The sequence below is a fragment of the Bombina bombina genome, chromosome 1 (genome assembly GCF_027579735.1).
Source record: "Bombina bombina isolate aBomBom1 chromosome 1, aBomBom1.pri, whole genome shotgun sequence".
NCBI classification, from domain to species: domain Eukaryota; kingdom Metazoa; phylum Chordata; class Amphibia; order Anura; family Bombinatoridae; genus Bombina; species Bombina bombina.
In genome coordinates this window covers 1140571876-1140589677 of record NC_069499.1, presented here as the reverse complement: position 1 = coordinate 1140589677, position 17802 = coordinate 1140571876, and the positions used below count along the sequence as shown (strand labels likewise).

The following is a 17802-nucleotide window of genomic DNA, read 5'->3' as shown; positions in this document are numbered from 1 at the left end:
TAGGAGGTCCGACCAAGCATCTTTTTCCATCTCCCGGTTCCTAAAATTGATGCCATATACACGTTCCCTGATAGGGGACGTAACAGGGATTAAACTGATAAGAATAGAACTACTTAACACACCACTCCTATCTGGTGGCACATTAGATTGCATGCACAGTGCCCCAAATTTGAAGTAGGAGGACCGACCAAGCATCTTTTTCCATCTCCCGGTTACTAAAATCGATGCCATATACATGTCCCCTGATAGGGGATGTAACAGGGATTAAACTGATAAGAATAGTACTACTTAACACACCACTCCTATCTGGTGGCACATTAGATTGCATGCGCAGTGCCCCAAATTTGAAGTAGGAGGACCGACCAAGCATCTTTTTCCATCTCCCGGTTCCTAAAATCGATGCCATATACACGTCCCCTGATAGGGGACGTAACAGGGATTAAACTGATAAGAATAGTACTACTTAACACACCACTCCTATCTGGTGGCACATTAGATTGCACGCGCAGTGCCCCAAATTTGAAGTAGGAGGACCGACCAAGCATCTTTTTCCATCTCCCGGTTCCTAAAATCGATGCCATATAAATGTCCCCTTATAGGGGACGTAACAGGGATTAAACTGATAGGAATAGTACTACTTAACACACCTTATAATAACGCAGAGAGAGGCAACGCAGAGAGAGGAGTCTGAAGAAGAGGAGTCAGAGGAGGAAGGTGGCTTTGAGGAGGTGGAAGACCAAACACAGCAGGCGCCCCAGGGTCTTGTTGTCACCTTTCGGGGACCCTTAGTGTTATACGTGGCTGGGTGGAGGAAGAGACCTTCAATGACATCAGTGAGGACAAGGAACAGGACATGGCTAGCTTGGTATCCAACCTTGTGCAAATGGGGAGTTTGCGGTTGTGCAAATGGACTGTTTGCGGTTGTTTGCGGTGCGTTAAACGGGGAGTTTGGTCTGTCACTGTGAAGCGGGCGTAACCCTTACACTACCTGATCGATACAACATCATACCTGATGTTTTAAAGCACGTTATTCCAAACAATTTTGGAATGTTAGGTGATTTATGCCCTTTATGGATTAAAACCAGACTCTGCATCAACTATGTAATTTTCCATGGGAGTTTTGCCATGGATCCCCCTCCAGCATGCCACAGTCCAGGTGTTAGTCCCCTTGAAACAACTTTTACATCACTATTGTGGCCAGAAAGGGTTTTAAAATTCGCCTGCCTATTGAAGTCTATGGCGGTTCACCCGGTTCGCCCGTTCGCGAACAGTTGTGGAAGTTCTGTTCGCGACATCACTAGCCCACTTTTATTTTCACTCTTATCCCCCTCTTTGTATACTCTATTCTTTATTTTTGTATTATGCATCATATGTAACATAATGACAACAATTTATACTACAGTGCTGTTTTTGACATAGAATTAATTATCTACAAAAAAATCTGTAAAAAGAAAAATATGAACAGGGATTTAAATTATCTCTTGCAGTTACTCTCTCCTATGATATCATTGTAATAATGTTTCTCTAGGCTTTATAATAATTAATAGTTCATTTTCTGAAAAATACAATTTATAACTCATATATATTCTAGAGAACAACATGTTATGTTATCTCCAGAGATATCTTCCATTTTAAAATTTAATGTATTAAGAAGCTTTAAGAATTTTTGAATAAACAGGTGTGCGAAGGTAGACACCTATGCAGTGATCAAGTGCGCATGCACGAAATGCGTTTGCAAGTGTTACTGTTCACACACTCAGTGTTGTGAATTGTCACATTCTACTTATGCCGTCTACGGTTATGGTTTTATAACTGAATAACTTAATAAACTTTTGGATTTGTAATATCCCGCTTCTTTGGAGGTGTGCGCTTAAAGGGACAATAAACCCATTTTTTTTCTTTCATGATTCAGATAGAGAATACCATTTTAAACAACTTTCTAATTTACTTTTATTATCTAATTTGCTTCATTCTCTTGATATTCTTTCCTGAAAAGCATATCTAGATAGGCTCAGAAGCTTCTGATGATTGGTGGCTACACATAGATGCCTCATGTGATTGGCTCACCTGTGTGCATTGCTATTTCTTTAACTAAGGATATCTAAAGAATTAAGCAAATTACATAATAAGTGCATTAGAATGTTGTTTAGGATTGTATTCTCTGCCTGAATCATGAAATAATTTTTTGGGGTTTAATGTCCCTTTAATATTCCAAGTATCCTATCCTACACTACTGGGAGCTCGCTGCTGATTAGTTCCTGTACACATTTGTCCCTTTTGATTGGCTAACTAGATGTGTTCGGCTAGCTGCCAGTAGTGAAATGCTGCTCATTCAGCAAAGGATAACAAGAGAATGAACTGAAGCAAATTTCATAATAGAAGTGAATTTGAAAGTTGTTTAAAATTGCACCCCTCTCTAAATCATGAAAGTTTTTGATTTCACTATCCTTTTAATTTGGTCACAACACGAATTAAGGGTCACATATCACAAATTAATCAAATTGTATTAGATTACAATTTCGTTGCAATTAAAATGGAGCTATTAAAGTGTACAAGAACATTTCCAAAAATAAATACATAAATAAATAAATGACGTTACCATTGTATTATGTTACTCAGTGCAGATTGCAGTGTGTTTGGTAGGTGCTGAAATGATCATTGAATAGTTATTTTTTTTTATTTTTTTTATGTGAGATTATTTTGTCTGAGTTATCACCAAAACAAGTTAGAAACAAAGTTATCTTCAAAAAGAAATTAAGTATAAAAAGAAAATAAAACATTACTAAAAATGCTGTTTCAACCTAATAATTTAGGCTTATTCCTCATCCGAACGCCCAATTGCCAGCACTAAAAATGTCCTGCTTGTGTTTTCTATGTTGTGGCTCTATTGGCTTTCTGTAAATGATGTAAGGGAGAGGGCGGAGCTACCCGTGGTGTCAGACTGTTGTTTTCATCAGGGAAGTGAAGGTTAGTAATGTAAGCAATGACTGAGAGTGTAACAGGAGCGTGGTTGCTAAGTGTGAGTTCGTGATCAGTACTGCGGTACCTGTATTTGCTGTCATAGAGAGATACACTCACTAACTCGTACAGGTATATAGCTAAAAGGTTACAGGAAACAAAAAAGTACTTGCCGTGCAGCATTTGTAGAAAATACAGAGAGGATTAGTTACTAAAATAGGCTATAAAAAATAATGCTATGGAGCAATAGGAAGTATGCGTTGCTATATAGAAAAAAGAAAGCTGTAGGAGTCCGAGGAGCTGAGGGTTATGAGCCATTCGTGGTAGCTAACAAAGGTGGCGAGTTAAATATAAGGGTGAAACAGGTGGAGGACTTTACTGTTACCTTCCTGTATCTACCGCACTCTTTATTTTCTATTATATTTTGCCATGGGTAAAAATGAACTGCCTTGCAAATTCATTAGAGCTGGTTTCTTCAGACCTGCCACTTTGAAAGCTATTTTAGTTCATAGTGTGCATTAATTTGCATATCTAGTGGTGTCACAGAAAGTGCCTTCACAGGAAGAATTTCATTTAGAATACACAATTTTATTTATATATGAGTCTTAGACTAGAAAGATTATTTGTAACATATATTTTAAAACAATTGTTTAATATATTTATCAACAACATTATTGTTGGGAGTATTTAAAATCTAGATATGAATATTAATGCATAATCCTTTGTGATATATATATATATATATATATATATACATACACATACAGGTAGGCGTCAGTTTACGCCGGGGGTTGGGTTCCAGAAGGAATGGTTGTAAATTGAAACCCAGTTTATAATGTAAGTCAATGGGAAGCGAGGGAGATAGGTTCCAGGCCCCTCTCGAAATTGTCATACGTAACATATTTTTAAAGCTTTGAAATGAAGACTTTAAATGCTAAACAACATTATAAACCTAATAAAATAATCACACAACACAGAATATATAATTAAACTAAGTTAAATGAACAAAAACATTTGCTAAACGGCATTATAAGCCAAAACCATAGAACACCAGCGAGTCAGGACAAATAGCACTTTAAGATAAAAAGTTAGTTTATTAATACAAAAAAGCTTAAAATCTAAAGAATAATATCAGCTTAATCCTAATACGTCTTACACGTTTTGGCCCCCTGGCCTTATTCATAGCATTATAAACCTAATAAAATAATCACACAACACAGACTTCACTTGCATTTTTCTGCAAACAGTTCTTTCTATGCATTCCAATATGGACTGATTTATAGACAGGAAGGTCTTGTTCCTTTGAAATCTGATCGATAGCTCAGGTCTGGTTAAACTGATTAATTTCAGCTTGCTTAGCTTTAGTGCAACACAAGCGGACAGCTCCACCTACTGGCTATTTTAATAAATGCACTGCTTCTCAATGCTTTTCAATAGCAGTCACATGACTGGAAAAAAAGGTTGTTATTCTGAAACAATGTAAATTGAACCGTTGTAAAACGAGGGCCACCTGTGTATGTGTGTATATATATATATATATATATATATATATATATTTTTTTTTTTTGTTTGTTTTAAATTGCCTTCATTCTTACCCAATATACATTTAATTAGGACATCATCAGATATTAAAAAGATTATGCTGAATTATACTTTTGATAAAAGAAAAGTAAAATCTGCAGATTTATTTATTTACTTTATTTATATAATATTTTACCAGGAAGGATACATTAACATTTCTCTAGTTTTCAAGTATGTCCTGGCTCAACAAAACATTGCATTGATACAAAAGGTTCAATAAAATACAAAAACAATAATATAGCTGCAAGCAGCGATAGAGGTGGCCATGCGCATCAACATTGCAATGACATACAAGCAGCTGTCACAATATAAAGCTTTATAGAAGTTTTTACAATTCTAACATTAGCAGTTGGAAAGAAAACACATTTTCGAAATTTTTGCGTTTTTCAAGATGGCTGCCCCACCATATGATTAATACTTTCATCACGATCAGATGTAACTCTAGGTGACAATATATGGTTATACAGCAAAATTCACAGCTTTAACATAAGCGGTTGGAAAGGAAACACATTTTCGAAATGTTCTCGTAAACCAATATGGCTGCTACAGCTTGTGACCAATTCCTTCAACATGAACAACTGTGACTCTAGGTCACAATATAAGGTTATATAGCAAGTTTCACAGTTCTAACATAAGCAGTTGCAGAGAAAATAGATTTTCAAAATATTCACATAAAACAAAATGGCTGCTAGATCATATGATATACAGCCTCCATATTATGCACAATAATTGTCACCATAGATCTCAATAAACATGGCAAAAATAAAGCATTTTTGTAAAACGTTTTTTGTTGTATTATTAATTTAAAAATATCGTTAAGCGTTTTTTAAAAATTCAAAATGGCTGCCAAACCACATGACATATCAACTTCTCTTAAACAAATCTGAATGTTAGTCATAAGATAACTGTGCCATAAGCGGTTTCGGAGAAAAAGATTTTTGTAGTTTTTAAAAAAACGCGCATACGAAGCAAAATTGCCACCAATCTATGCATTGTATGGCTTTCAAATTGCACATACTAATGCTCACTATAGACCTCTAAAATTTGCAGAAGTTTTATGAAAATTTGCAAATGTTTTATTTCACGAAGGCGACTGCGTAGTGCAAATTTTTACTGCAATATTGCCTTTAGGGGTCATGACTATGTGTACTCATGTGTCTGCTACACTGTAATATAGTTAAATAGTGTAAACATAAAGCATAAAGTGCAAATTTACGCAATTAAACAGCGATAAAAAGGCGAATGGCTCATAGCAGCCATGTTGATTATGGAAAACTCGCAGTTTGAGCAAACTTGGTAGAGGACCTTGCAAGGAGCACATGTGCAAAATTGCGCTTCATTGCACTTAGCGGTTGCAGAGAAGAAGATGTTTAAAGATTTTCGCACAATTCAAAATGGCAGCTAGGTCATGTGACTAAATCACTTGTCTTGAACAAACTTTATTCTAGGTCAGTACAGCAGTACACACAGCAAGTTTCACAGCTGTAACATAAGCGGTTCTGGAGAAGAAGATTTTCAAGCGGTTGTCGAAATTTGTCGCAAAAAGCAATATGGCTGCTAGATCACATGACCTATGGGATTTATTTTGCATAGGATTATGCACAGCATAGATCTTTAGCATAGTGCCAAGTTTCATGAGTTTTTGAGTTATGCTGTTGTTTTTATAAGCATTTTAATAAGTGGCGGAATAATAATAATAATAATAATAATAAAAAAAATAATAATCCTGACAATAACAATAGGTTGTCCTGCAACTTCGTTGCATGGCCACCTAATTAACCCCTTAATGACCACAGCACTTTTCCATTTTCTGTCCGTTTGGGACCAAGGCTATTTTTACATTTTTGCAGCGTTTGTGTTTAGCTGTAATTTTCCTCTTACTCATTTACTGTACCGACACATATTATATACCGTTTTTCTCGCCATTAAAGGGACACTGTACCCAAATTTTTTCTTTCATGATTCAGATAGAGCATGCAGTTTTAAGCATCTTTCTAATTTACTTCTATTGTCAAATTTTCTTTATTCTCTTGGTATCTATATTTGAAAAGCAAGAATTTAAGTTTAGATGCCGGCCCATTTTTGGTGAACAACCTGGGTTGTCCTTGCTGATTGGACAGCACCAATAAACAAGTGCTGTCCATGGTTCTGAACCCCAAATTGGCTGGCTCCTCAGCTTAGATGCCTTCTTTTTCAAATAAAGAAAGCAAGAGAACGAAGAAAAATTGATAATAGTAAATTAGAAAGTTGCTTAAAATTGCTTGCTCTATATGAATCACAAAAGAAAAAAATTGAGTTCAGTGTCCCTTTAAATGGACTTTCTAAAGATACCATTATTTTCATCATATCTTATAATTTACTATAAAAAAATTTATAAAATATGAGGAAAAAATTGAAAAAAACACACTTTTTCTAACTATGACCCCCAAAATCTGTTACACATCTACAACCACCAAAAAACACTCGTGCTAAATAGTTTCTAAATTTTGTCCTGAGTTTAGAAATACCCAATGTTTACATGTTCTTTGCTTTTTTTGTAAGTTATAGGGCCATAAATACAAGTAGCACTTTGCTATTTCCAAACCATTTTTTTTTTTCAAAATTAGCGCTAGTTACATTGGAACACTGATATCTTTCAGGAATCCCTGAATAGCCATTAACATGTATATATTTTTTTTTTAGTAGACAACCCAAAATATTGATGTAGGCCCATTTTAGTATATTTCATGCCACCATTTCACCGCCAAATGCGATCAGATAAAAAAAAAATTGTTCACTTTTTTACTAAGTTTTTCACAAACTTTAGGTTTCTCACTGAAATTATTTACAAACAGCTTGTGCAATTATTGCTTAAAGTGAAGGTAAAGTTAACTCTATTTCACAGTCTAATATCACTTGTTAACCCAAATTAATATAAGTTTAAGTCATCATTTTTTTCAATTTCAAATAATAAAGTCTTTTTTTCCTGTTTTATACTCACATTTTTAACTTTGCCGATGTCAACCCGTAATTTTTTTTTTGTTTGGTCACGTTTTCTTTTCTTCCAACTGAAATTCTGGCCGTTAGACGGCCGTCGATCTACGTCATCCGCATTCCGGATGATCTGCGCATGCGTTTCATTTTTATTATCGGACTTGCAATACAAGCGCGCTCCCGTTTCACGTATAAATAGAAAAAGAACGCAGACCTCCTCCTGTTAAAAGTTCATAATTTATTAGGTCAAAAATTAAAAATTTCCAGCAGCAAGAAAATTCAGGACAATGGTAAAAGCTCTAACGAGTTTCGGCTATTGGTCTGCGTTCTTTTTCTATTTATATTTTTATACCGGGATTACAAGGAATCCTTTTTGCAGCCTCAACCCACTCTGTCCCCGTTCCTGTCTGTTTGGGGAGATAACTTCATTCAAGAAGCGGCTCACATCGGCACTACCAAAGTCACAGCTGAGCGGTTCAGCCAATGGGCTCGCAGATTCGCACACACCCCTTTGTTGACATCAAGTCCCGGTGCCTGGACGGATGAGCTGGAGGAACACAGACGGTGCACACGCCGAGTGTTTGGGCTAAACCCATATGCGACTACCGGACGTTTGATGAGCTGTGGACATTGGCAGAAGGGTGAGTGATAGGTTACCACCTACTCCGCTATAGTGGATGCCTATGTCATATTTCATTGGGGGTGTGTAGTGTGCTGAATACTGCTGAGGATTATACCGCTTGTAAGAGACTTTTAATTGTTGCCTGTGGATTACCTCTACTTTATGTACAGGATTTAAACGCTGCATTTATTTGGGACATTTCAGATACAGTCTGGGAAACTCTTCCATTGTCTATATTATGAGAATTGCCATGAGTGGACTACGCTATGCACATGCGCAGTTTGTTGCATTCCTCGTGAACGCGCGTTAGAGACTGCTCTGTACGTCAGTCTCTAAAATAAGGAAATGGCTGCGGGGAGGAGTTAGGAAGGTAACGATAGTGAAAAAGAAAAGTTTTTTTTACATAAATATATAATCGATATGTGACAAAAGCTTAGCGACTTAGTAAATGAAGATATGACTAATTGATTGGTGTATAGAGAGCGGTAAAACTTTACCTTCACTTTAAATGGTTGTAAATTCTTTTCTGGGATCCCCTTTGTTCAGAAATAGCAGACATATATGGCTTTGGCGTTGCTTTTTAGTAATTAGAAGGCTGCTAAATGCCACTGCGCACTACACGTGTATTATGCCCAGCAGTGAAGGGGTTAATTATGGAGCATGTAGGGAGCTTTTAGGGATAATTTTAGCTTTAGTGTAGTGTAGTAGACAACCCCAAGTATTGATCTAGGCCAATTTTGGTATATTTCATGCCACCATTTCACCGCCAAATGCGATCAAATTAAAAAAAAACGTTAAATTTTTCACAATTTTAGGTTTCTCACTGAAATCATTTACAAACAGCTTGTGCAATTATGGCACAAATGGTTGTAAATGCTTCTCTGGGATCCCCTTTGTTCAGAAATAGCAGACATATATGTCTTTGGCGTTGCTTTTTGGAAATTAGAAGGCCGCCAAATGCCGCTGCATTTCACACGTGTATTATGGCTAGCAGTGAAGGGGTTAATTATGTAGCTTGTAGGGAGCTTGCAGGGTTAATTTTAGCTTTAGTGTAGAGCTCAGCCTCCCACCTGAAACATGAGACCCCCTGATCCCTCCCAAACAGCTCTCTTCCCTCCCCCACCCCACAATTGTTCCCGCCATCTTAAGTACTGGCAGAAATTCTGCCAGTACTAAAATAAAAGCTATATTTGGGCTTTTTTTGTGTTTTTTTTTAAGCATATTTACATATGCTGCTGTGTAGGATCCCCCCTTAGCTCCTAGCCTCACTGATCCCCCACCAAACAGCTCTCTAACCCTCCCCCTCTGCCTTAATGGGCGCCATCTTGGGTACTGGCCAGTACCCAGTTTAGTAAATAAATGTGCCTTTTTTTTAAAAAAAAAATGCCCTTTTCTGTAGTGTAGCTCCCCCCCCCCCAAGATCAACCCCCCATCCCTTCCAGATCCCTTAGCTGTTTATTTACAGCTTTCAAAACTTTTTATTTTTTCACTTTTCACAGTTTATTTTTCTGTAGTGTAGCGGTTCCCTCCCGCTCTGTGCACGCGCCCGCCCGCCGCCCCCCCGTGCACGCGTGCGCTCCCATGCGCGCTCCCACCCGTCCCGCCCCCTTCCATTCCACTCGGCACATCGATGGCCGCCCACCCGCCTCCCAGACTTGCTCCCACCCACCAACGATACCGGCCACCGATGTCCGGTGTAGAGAGGGCCACAGAGTGCCTCTCTCTGCATCGGATGGCCAAGGGGGGTTATTGCAGGATGCCTCGATATCGAGGCATCACTGCAATAACCGGAAAGCAGCTGGAAACGAGCAGGATCGCTTCCAGCTGCTTTCCAGACCAAGGACGTACGCCACACGTCCTCGGTCATTAACTGTATTTTTTTTGAGGACGTGTGGCGTACGTCCTTGGTCATTAAAGTGAATGTAAATTTTCCCGTTTCAAGGAGTCAATTATAATTCATAATCAGTGTATTAGTCAAAACGCAATTTTTTCCCCCCAAAATTCGCAAAATATCACATTATATTTTAAATGCAAACTTATCTCCGTTTTCGCTTCTAGCTCCTCCTATCCATTTCTTCCTTTATTTCTTCCGCCTAACGTATAGAGCGGTCCCACCCGCTCTATGACGTGTTCGAAAAGCTCGTTCACGATGTGTTGTTTTTTTGCGCATGCGTTTAACATTCAGTGCCTGATTTGCGCATGCGTTATTAAATTCTCTGTGTATCCAGGAAGCAAATGACTGCTGCATTGTTATGCGTATGCTTAAATCGTGTACGCGCAGCGCTTCTGAATCAAACAGCAGTTGGTTTCGCATGCGCATAAAGAAAGACGCATGCGCATAAAGAGATAGTGACGTCTCCGAAAAGGGGCTGGACGCCACGGGGTATGATTGATTATTAGTAGACTACAGTGTCAATCAACCTTCAAAATGCGGTCAAAAATGGCGGGCGGAGGAAGCGAGCAAGATGATTAACAGTAAATAAGTATATAGATCGATATAATTATACATTTAAAAAAAATGATGAATTAAACTTAACTTAATTTTGAATGATAAACAAATTGAAATTGTGTGATAGCATTGACTTTACATCCACTTTAAGGGGTTAAAGGGACACTGGACCCAAATTTTTTTCTTTCGTGATTCAGATAGAGCATGAAATTTTAAGCAATTTTCTAATTTACTCCTATTATCAAATTTTCTCCGTTCTCTTGGTATCTTTATTTGAAATGCAAGAATGTAAGTTTAGATGCCGGCCCATTTTTGGTGAACAACCTGGGTTGTCCTTGCTGATTGGTGGATAAATTCATCCACCAATAAAAAAGTGCTGTCCAGAGTTCTGATCCAAAAAAAGCTTAGATGCCTTCTCTTTCAAATAAAGATAGCAAGAGAACAAAGAAAAAATTATAATAGGAGTAAATTAGAAAGTTGCTTAAAATTGCATGCTCTATCTGAATCACGAAATAACAAAAATGTGGGTTCAGTTTCCCTTTAATACATAATATATGCAAAATTTAACAAAGAACAGGTAGGAAATATATAATCAACCATAATAGGTGCATTCTGTTTTGAGATATGTAGAGCTGGATCTCTTAAAGGATTTTAGGCTTGGGGAAGGTTTGAAAGTGTGCGGGAGGTCGTTCCATAATTGTGGTGCTCTGTAGGAAAAGGAGGATCGAGCTACTTTCTTTTTGTATTAAGACTAAATAATGTGCTGGTACTGGATTGGAGGTTAAGGGAGGTGGGAACAGCCGGGGAGAGCATTCTGCTCTGGTAGGGTGGGAGCTTCCCAGAAAAGCTCTTAAACACAAGGCAGGAAAGATGGAGGGTGAGTTTGGATTCCAGCGACAGCCAGTTTAGTTCTTTTAGCATGTCACAATGGTGGGTCCTGTAGTTACATTGTAGCACAAAGCGGCAGAACGAGTTATACAATGTATTACGTTTATTAAAGGGACACTGAACCCAAATTTTTTCTTCCGTGATTCAGATAGAGCATGAAATTTTAAGCAACTTTCTAATTCACTCCTATTATCAAATTTTCTTCATTCTCTTGGTATCTTTATTTGAAATGCAAGAAGTTTAAATGCCGGACAATTTTTGGTGAACAACCTGGGTTGTTCTTGCTGATTGGTGGATAAATTAATCCACCAATAAAAAAAAGTGCTGTCCAGAGTTCTGAACTAATAAAAAAACTTAGATGCCTTCTTTTTCCAAATAAAGATAGCAAGAGAACAAAGAAAATTTGATAATAGGAGTAAATTAGAAAGTTGCTTAAAATTGCATGCTCTATCTGAATCACGAAAGAATAAATTTGGGTTCAGTGTCCCTTTAAGGTGAGTTTGCGATGCAGGTGCATATACTACATCCCCATAATCCATAATTGGCATCAGCATTTGCTGTACAATCTTTTCCTTTACTGTAGGGCTGAGGCAGGACTTGTTTCTGTACAGGGCACCTAGTTTTGGATAGAGTTTGCTTCTCTTTAAAACACATCTTGCTTATTGTGTAAAAATTGTGCTTGCTTCACCTTCCCTAGATAGGTCAAAAAGCAATTTCTGTATCCTGCTAATGCTGCAAATCAAATTGCTGATTTGGAAATATTGCAGGATTTTAAAAACCTAAGTTACATATTTTTGGTTTTTGGCCTCTCTAAGGAGTGTGGGGAAAAAGCAGACATTTTACAGAAAAGCTAATGTATTTGATATAACAAGTGCAAGTTTAGCTGATTTATGAGCCTGGGTGATCAGATGTTTTATTTCGTAGTATGCTTTTACTAATCCAACACAGAAAAGTAGTGTCATGCAGTCTTATATTGTCACTTGGCAGCTCTGTATCTTGGACATTGCTACAATAATAAATTAGGAGGCCTTGCACGCTGCAGCTCCTCCCAATAACCTGTTTTGTTTAGGAGCCATACAATGTTTAAAGGGACAGTGAAGTAAAAAATTAAACTTTCCCATAAAGCTCAAATCTTTTTAAATATAATAAGAAAAACTAAGTAGAACTATATTATAAAAATATAACAGAGCACACTTGGGGATATAAATAGCATACATTGAAACTGACTCACTACCTTAGTACACTTTGAATAATATAAGAAGCTTTGCCTCCTCAGAGATAGAAATACCATCTACCAAAAGATTAAAGTGAAGGTCAATTTTCATCAATGAGTGCCCGGTTTTTAAAAATATTTTTAAAAACAGGGGCACTTTCATTGATGAAAATTTACATTGCACCGGATTTGAAGAAATACTTACCTTTTACTTCTGCAAAGCCGGATTGCCGATCCCAGCCTCAGTTCCTCTGTACTGACGTCAGAAATGTCAAAACCGGCTTCCTCCAATCATGGCTTGCACCCCAGAGCGTCCATCTCGTGATGCCCGGCTGTGATTGGAGGAAGCCAGTTTCGTCATTGCTGTGGTCTACAGCAGGAAGAAGAAGGAGGGGGATCGTGGATCCGGCTTTGCAGGAGTAAAAGGTAAGTATTTCTTCAAATCCAGTGCAATGTTAATTTTCATCAATGAAAGTGCTCCTGTTTTTAAAAGTATTTTTACAAACTGGGCACTCATTGATGAAAATTGAGCTTCACTTTCAGCAAATTGATAAAACGGAAATAACTTTCTTTATACTCACATGACTCCTGAAGTGGTCATAAAGCAGGTGTATTAAAGGCATATGAGTTCAAGTTTTTTATTTCATGATTCAGATAGAGCGTGCAATGTTAAGCAACTTTCTAATTTACTCCTATTATCAATTTTTCTTCGTTCTCTTGATATATTTATTTGAAAAGCAGGAGTGTAAGCTTAGGAGCAGGTCCATTATTTGTTCAGCACCTGGGTAGCGCTTGCTGATTGGTGACTAAATGTAGCCACAAATCAGCAAGTGCTACCCAGGGTTCTGAACCAAAAATGGGCCGGCTCCTAAGCTTACATTAATGCTTTTTGAAATAAAAATACCAAGAGAATAAATAATTGATAATAGCAGTAAATTAGACAGTTGCTTAAAATGAAATAACTAATATAAATGACTTTCAGGAAGAAATATAACTCTCAAGTGGTTTCTAGAATCAGCTGGCAGAAGGAATAATTATTAAAGGAAAACCTGCTGAATAAAGCCAGAGGCCTGTTCTGAACCTCTGTGTGAAAAGGAATATACAAAGTTACAAACTAAAGCACATAAACCAAATACAAAATGTCAAACATATTAGCGCATGGCTATATATAGAGAAACATAACAGCATACTTGCTATAGTTATAGATAAATTAGTTAGAACATTAAAGGGACACTCAATCAAAATTAAACTTTCATTATTCAGATAGAGCATGCCATTTTAAACAACTTTCCAATTTACTTCAATTAACTAAATGTGCACAGTCTTTTTATATTTAAACTTTTTGAGTCACCAGCTCCTACTGAGCATGTGCAAGAATAAGTGTGTATGCATTTGTGAATGGCTGTTGGCTGTCACATGGAACGTGTATGAATTTGTGATTGGCTGATGGCTGTCACATGGTACAGGGGGAGTGGAAAAAGACATAACTTTTAAAATTGTCAGAAAAAAAATCTACTCATTTGAAGTTCAGACTAAGTGCTATTGCATTGTCTTGTTATCTTGCATTTGTTGATTATGCAAATCTACTGTGTTGACTGGTCCTTTAAACCAGAGTTCACTCAAGCTCTAGTGTTATTAACAGGCCAAACTATCTGTATGGCTAATAGATTTCCAAAATAAACAAATAGGTAAGAACTGTATATATACCAGTATATAAACTCTAACTGACCTATTAACAAATGCCTTCTGCAAATATATAATGGCTTCATCTGTTTCATACAAGTATATAGTAAGCCCTGTTATAACTGAGACCTAAAATAGTGAAATATTTGGCAGTTAAATACATGTTTTTCTATAACCATTATACTGCGCTCTCACCTCACTACCTGTCCCCTTGACCCTATCCCCTCACAGCTACTCCCCTCCCTCTCTGCCACCCTTACCCCTATACTCACACACACTTTCAACCTCTCCCTCAGCACTGGTATATTTCCCTCATCGCTGAAACATGCACTGGTCACACCTATCCTCAATAAACCTTCCCTTGATCCAACCTCCCCATCCAACTACCGCCCTATTTCCCTCCTCCCTCTTGCATCAAAGCTTCTCGAAAAACTAGCTTATGCACGCCTATCCCATTTCCTTACAATAAACTCCCTCCTTGACCCATTGCAATCTGGATTTCGTCCCCATCACTCCACAGAGACAGCAATTGTTAAGGTTACCAATGACCTACTTACAGCAAAATCAAAAGGCCACTTCTCTCTGCTTATCCTCCTTGATCTATCCACAGCCTTTGATACTGTTGACCACCCTCTTTTGCTCCAAACCCTCCAATCCTTCGGCATCTGTGACACAGCCCTCTCATGGCTCTCTTCCTACCTGTCAAACCGTACCTTTAGTGTAGCCTTCTCTGGGGCCTCCTCTGCCCCGTCACCACTTTCTGTCGGAGTACCGCAAGTCTCTGTCCTCGGTCCCCTTCTCTTCTCAATCTACACGTCATCACTAGGTTCCCTAATAAAGTCCCACAGTTTACAATATCATTTGTATGCCGACGACATCCAAATCTACTTCTCTGCACCAGACCTATCTTCTTCCTTGCTAACCCGTGTCACTAACTGTCTTTCTCACATCTCTAACTGGATGTCCTCTCACTACCTCAAGCTAAATCTCTCCAAAACTGAGCTCCTTATTTTCCCCCCTTCTTCTAAACTCTCCACCCCCAATCTCTCTATAACTGTCGACAATTCCACCATTACTTTTACCCCGCATGCCCGATGTCTCGGGGTCACATTTGACTCAGATCTTTCTTTCACTCCTCACATTCAGTCATTGACTAAAGCCTGCCGCTTCCACCTTAAAAACATCTCTCAAATTAGACACTTCCTTACACAAGACACAACTAAGATTTTAATCCACTCTCTCATTCTTTCCCGCCTCGATTACTGCAACTCTGTCCTCTCTGGTCTCCCCACCTGCCGCCTAGCTCCTTTACAATCCATTATGAATGCCTCTGCCAGACTCCTCTTCCTTACACGTCGCTCTTCATCTGCTGCACCTCTCTGCCAATCCCTTCACTGGCTTCCTCTTGCCTCTAGGATCAAACACAAAGTTCTCATTCTGACATACAAAGCCCTCAACTGCACTGTTCCCCCCTATATCTCAGACCTTATCTCCAGATACTCTCCCTCCCATCCCCTTCGCTCTGCTCACAACCTCCTGTTTACAGGACTTCTCCAGACTGGCTCCCATCTTGTGGAACTCTCTGCCTCGCTCCACAAGACTCTCTTCTAGTTTTAAAAGCTTCAAGTGCTCCCTAAAGACTCTACTGTTCAGGGATGCATACAACCTACGCTAACCTTTCTTTATACCAGTTCCTCTCCTCCATTGCTATCCCCTGAACCCCCTTAGCATGTAAGCCTAAGAGTCCAGCTGTTTGTAGATCACCTTCTTAAGAGCTGACTACAACAGTGCAACTCTTGGCAGGGCCCTCTACCCATTTGATCCCTATATTTGTTTTGTTGTACTCCGCCTTTGTTTATAGTGGTGCGGAATCTGTTGGCGCTCTACAAATAACTAATAATAATAATAATAATAATAATAATAATAACAGGTAACTCTAATTGAGGAACATCTCTAAAGTTATAAAACTAGCTCAAAGCCGTCTATACAAAGCCCTTCTGTCATTAATATAGTTTAACTTACACAGGGCAGAAATAATTTATTATCTATTAGGGCAAAAATCTGAATATTTGAGGAACTACTCTTAAAAGATATATCTGCCTAAGTGGATGCTTTAGACCAGGGGTGTCCAAACTTTGCTCTCCAGAGGTTTTGGAACTACATTTACCATGATGCTCAGCTAGATAAAATTGCTGGCTGAGCATCATCGGAAATGTAGTTCCAAAACCTCTGGAGAGCAAAGTTTGGACACCCCTGCTTTAGACTAACAATTAGTTATGCATTAAATATTACTCTAGGTAAGTTATATACATATACTCACTACAACTACAGGAGAATATATAGACTATTAAAAAGATAACCGAAAGCCCTGAAATGAAATATGAGCTCTTTTTCTGGGTATACAAGAATTAAATACCAATTCAATGTGACTCTGAATTATCACTAGCTTATTACAGGATGAAAGATGATATAACCCATAAGAACATTTTTACCATCATGTGCAGGCTTTAAATACATACTTCAGACATTTGGGCCTTCATAACTCACCACACTGTCATCAGCATACAAATAAAGCAAGAGGTGACAGTATATATATCTCCAGAATTTTTATTGTTTTAAAAGATAGATAATCCCTTTATTACCCAGTCCCCAGTTTTGCATAACCAACACTGTTATATTAATATACTTTCTTTCATGTAATTAGCAAGAGTCCATGAGCTAGTGACGTATGGGATATACATTCCTACCAGGAGGGGCAAACTTTCAACAAACTTTGCCTCCTGTGGAGGTGGTGAAGTAAGTTTTCCTCTCAGTGTGCAGTGAATGTCAGAGGGATGTGAGGAGAGTATTGCCTATTTGAATTCAATGGTCTCCTTCTACGGGATCTTTTTCATAGGTTCTCTGTTATCGGTCGTAGAGATTCATCTCTTACCTCCCTTTTCAGATCGACGATATACTCTTATATACCATTACCTCTACTGATTCTCGTTTCAGTACTGGTTTGGCTTTCTACTACATGTAGATGAGTGTCCTGGCGTAAGTAAGTCTTATTTTTTGTGACACTCTAAGCTATGGTTGGGCACTTTTATGTAAAAGTTCTAAATATATGTTTAAACATTTATTTGCCTTGATTCAGGATGATCAATATTCCTTATTTCAGTCAGTTTCATTATTTGGGATAATGCATATGAATTATCAATTTTTTTCTTACCTTTAAATTGACTCTTTTCTCTGTGGGCTGTTAGGCTCGCGGGGGCTGAAAATGCTTCACTTTTTTGGCACAAAAAATTTCTTTGTCATTTCCGGCGTCATACTTGTCGCCGGAAGTTGTTCGTGATTGCGTAATTTTTTTGACGTTTTGCGCCAAAAATGTCGGCGTCACCGGATGTGGCGTCATTCTTGTCTCCACCTTTTTTTCCCATTATTTAAGTCTTA

At 38.1% G+C, this 17802-nt stretch overlaps 1 protein-coding gene across 1 annotated transcript in view; it reads left to right on the top strand.

Moving 5' to 3' along the window:
* The first annotated feature begins 2919 nt into the window (after window positions 1–2919).
* The window catches only part of GHDC (GH3 domain containing), a 390939-nt gene continuing 376056 nt past the window's right edge, over window positions 2920–17802 (top strand). Inside the window, exon 1 of the mRNA XM_053699058.1 lies at window positions 2920–2967. The gene's annotated coding sequence lies outside the window, so the exon portion shown is untranslated. The remainder of the gene's footprint in view (window positions 2968–17802) is intronic.